Source organism: Saccostrea cucullata, unplaced genomic scaffold, assembly GCF_032062105.1.
Source record: "Saccostrea cucullata isolate Sc308-1 unplaced genomic scaffold, CSIRO_AGI_Scuc_v1 ctg22852, whole genome shotgun sequence".
Classification (NCBI taxonomy): Eukaryota; Metazoa; Mollusca; class Bivalvia; order Ostreida; family Ostreidae; genus Saccostrea; species Saccostrea cuccullata.
In genome coordinates this window covers 1-4,202 of record NW_026933138.1, presented here as the reverse complement: position 1 = coordinate 4,202, position 4,202 = coordinate 1, and the positions used below count along the sequence as shown (strand labels likewise).

General features: G+C 31.8%; 1 long non-coding RNA gene across 1 annotated transcript; it reads right to left on the bottom strand.

Annotated features, from left to right (window-relative positions):
* Nucleotides 1–765: 765 nt before the first annotated feature.
* On the bottom strand, nt 766–3,093 carry LOC134237380 (uncharacterized). The gene is made up of 3 exons (XR_009985816.1): nt 2,984–3,093; nt 2,776–2,894; nt 766–793 (listed from the first exon to the last, which is right to left on the bottom strand). It is a non-coding gene; the product is annotated as an uncharacterized LOC134237380 (long non-coding RNA).
* Nucleotides 3,094–4,202: the final 1,109 nt, after the last annotated feature.

Here is a 4,202-nt window from a genome sequence, read left to right as displayed (position 1 = left end):
CTTCCGTTTCGACGGATATCTAGATTCAATGTGGTCGCTTTTTTTCCCCACAGTCTGTATGTGAAAAATCGCATTCTATTGATGGATAGCTTATTTTCCGATTTATGGGAACAAAACAATACTTTTCAGATGTCATTTGCTTAAGGATTATTCAAATCAATGGAATAGTGCATAAATAAAACTTTTTTCATCGGTTTTAAAGAACTTACCTACTTATAGAATAATTACGTCCACTAAGGGGAAATTAGTTTACTTGTAATCGACTTCACAGGAAGCTAAGAGTAACAGTTGTTGACTTTAAGTAAATAGTGAACTGATCAGTGATTGACCGCAACAACACAAATTTTGTAATACGAAATCAATCAAAATTAAATTTAACATGTTTAATCATCATTATATTTTTTTCGTAATTGGTTTAGATTAGAAATCAGCTAGCAGTTTACAGATTCCTGATATATTGTTTTCGGTTTTGTGCAGGGATTGGAGTCCTTTGATTTGAGCATACCACCAAATAAAGAGTCCATTTCCCTCTTTATTTTTTGTTATGTGCTAGACTTTTCTTGAAACATTTATTTAAAGGTAATTGTTTGGCCTAAAAAATAAAATTTATCTTTCTTTTGGCGCTGAAAATGATGCATAATTTAATGAACAGTTCACTCGCGAATTACTGTTCTCGTACAAACGTACGCAAGTTCTTACCTTTATAATATTCATTAAAGTTCCCAAACCCATCGGTATAATCATTCCAGTTCCTGTAAAAATTAACACTTCCGTCCATGCGTTTTTGAAAGACCTTCGAGGAAACAATCAAAATGATTTATGATCATATTCATACTTTAGATTCTATACTGTAAACAAACTTTTAATTGCGTGCGAGAAATTTTCGCGAAGTTTGCGAGAGCCTCGTCATCGCTAATATTTCTCGCCGCGAACCAGCTCTGAAAGTCTCTGTCTACTAACAACAGATAAAAAAAGGCTTGATCGCAAAAATTAATCGTCGCCAATTGGTCTTACCCCGGTTAATCGCGAAATAAAGTCGTCGCGAATAAAAGTTAGTTTACAGTATTATACACACTTGAGGAATTCATATTTTTTTGAGATATAAGACGTCATTCGTGTAACTGAATGAAACATAGAAATAACGTACATTAAGCAAGCTTTAAAATGCATTAAACAAATACAAAAAAGTAGTGCAAACACGTGTTTCCAAAACATCATAGGTGGGATCAAGTGCCATGAAGGAGTGAAAATCCCCTGCCAACCTGTCACACCAATCGTGTGCTCCTTGTCATGATCGGGAAATAACGGGAAAATCCGTCAACAATTCAGTGTGTAAATAATGGCCTAACAATTAGTATAGTTAATATACCTCTCTACGTGTAATTTGATCTTAACCTTTTCTGGAAATTTAGCATGAATCAAACTATCAAATAGTGGATCAATACAATTTTTTGGTGTGTTGTTATACACTACAGTGGTTAATGCATTCCTGAGGACCCTTCCGATTATGAGCTTAATGTATTTCTATTCCGTAACACCTATCAATATACCAGTTAGTTGTACTTTTACATTCTTCAGTCAATTTGTCGGTGTCAAAGGGTAGACTCTTATCTGATATTGTGGATGGAATATCTTTTTAAATAGATTGTTTCAATATTGTGAAAAAAGCATTGGTTAGTAAAGTTAAATGGATGTACATACTCTCATTTAACTTAAAATGACTAATTTATTTAATTCTAAAGTAATGATTAGAAGGCACTGAAAAAAGGTAAAATTAAACTTTATTAATATGATTCTTACGATTAGAGGCCTTAATCTATTATATATCAATATTGATATGATATTTTAATTTACACATGGTGTGTTGTGACTCCGAGTTGATTCGATAAGTGAGAGCTTATTCTATGTACAATGAAGGATATGGAGATAACAAACAGTATTCAATATCAAAGTCCATTAAACATCAAAGTTCATAAAACATGCACAATTGATTCCCAAACTAAAAAATGATCTGACGAAGAAGATATTATAAATGTTTTCTTAAAAATGACCTTAAGTTGACGAAACTTAAAAAAAATCGTTGTTTTATTCAATGGCTTTATTACAAAATACAAGTTGTCGTGAAGTTGAATACTTATTGATGGATATCCTTCCAAATATATGCTCATTGTGTTCATGCGGTTACCAAGTTTTACTGGTCATATATATAAGAAAGTGCTCTAGAGTGGTGTACTCAGTCGACAGTTGAAAGTTATTTTTCACATCATTAGATTTCAACTTGAAGATTATTTAAGGGGTCTTTAATTGCTCTCAAATAACTTTAATTTGTGGCGTAAAAACGGAATGTTGAGCCTGATACATATACTGTAGATGGTTTTTAGGAATAATCATATTTTTCTTTCAAATTTTATTATTTATCGTTTGAATTTTACATATACAACGCGAGTTTTGAATAAAAAGACCCTTTAATTGTGTTTTATTATAAGGTAAATAAAAACATATAGAAAATCCATTTTAAATACATTTGACAGGATCGATAAAATAATTAACAATCAGGCTGAGAGGGACAAAAAGGGAATTCACATCAGAAAAGAAATCATTTTGAAAAGTACTTTACATTTACTCAAAAAAACCATTGATTTCCGGGTGGATGAGCATTCATATATTGATATATACATTAGGAATTAATGGAAAAGGAAATTAACATGCAAAGAAATGGAAATATGAGTATCCCATGTCACAATTTCAACAAAAAAGAAAACAACATGTACTTACTATCCAACCGCCGCCTTCTGTTTCCATGTCGCAATATAGTTCAATTGTATTTCCATTTGAAAACTCTCGAAAAAATGAATATGAAGATGTCGCCAGGTGAACAAGATTTCCACTGCAATCTTTAAATGTCAAAACATTTTAAGTAAGTGTTAAGGATATATGTTTATATTGTTTTATAAGATAAAATAGCTTGTAATCTTAATCATACCATATTTGTATTTACATCTTTCTGCGCCATGATTTTCTGGACATCTGCAAGGTTGCGTAAATTCTCCCTCACACAATTGTCTCTAAATAATTTTACAAAGAGAAAGCCAATGATTAATTTCATATACAAATGTTTTAAAATTATTTTGAAAAATATGGAAGCCAGTTGATCCCAGGCAAAAATATTTTATCTGTTAAAATAAAATAGACTTCCCTTAAAAAAAATATTGCACACTGTTCATATTACGTTTGGAGTTAAACTGAAAATATTCATTCAGTAAATCATTTAAGAGGCAGTCCACCGAAAAACCAGGCAGTATTGTATTAATAGGCGGCACATCGAATGTGAGGAATATTTGATATTTTATTAAAAACAATATAAATGTAGTCCAAAAGGAACTAGTGCTAATTGTAACGGGGACCGTTACAGATGTTCCCCAAACGCTCCCCAAATCCCTTTTTGTGCTAATTCCTGTAAGACGCATTGTACGTGCACGCACGTGCATGTACATGTAAGATGATCACGGCATGTTATCTAAACAATTAACATATCAATAGATCGCGAGAATAGATAAAAAAAAATCTTTATAATATACATTTTAATGTATTTTGGCCATTTTGCGTACTTCGCGCATGCACGTGCATAAATGTATGTTCGTGCATTCAATTTTGATAGTACCATTATGTAGGAATTCATTATACCTATTCATATTCTAAATTTTATCCCGTTTCGATGAAAACTAAGAAAGTTATAGACAATTAAATTTTCAGCCTATCAGATTGCAGGAATCGTGCATGCGCATGCTTTTCATGATAATTCTTATATACCATGCTGTAGATCTTCATAAAGTATAACAATGTTCAAAATTTCAAAGGATTTTGTCGAAAAACAAGAAAGATATTGAGACTTTAGTTTCAGCCAATCAGAGCGAGGTGCACGTGCATGCACATGAGATCTTGCTATTTTGACCATGTCTTCTAGTCTACGCTTCTAATATATCCTTATATTATAAGTTTCAAAACACTCCATAAAAAACTTAAATAGTTACGTCTATATCAATTATATCGCTCTTGCAAGCACACGTGCATGCACATGCTTTCATGATAATTCTTTTATATCAGGCTGTAGATCTCCCTAATGTATGACTATATTCAAAATTTCAAAAGATTTTGTCAAAAAACAAGAAAGATATTGAGACTTTAGTTTCAACCAATCAGAG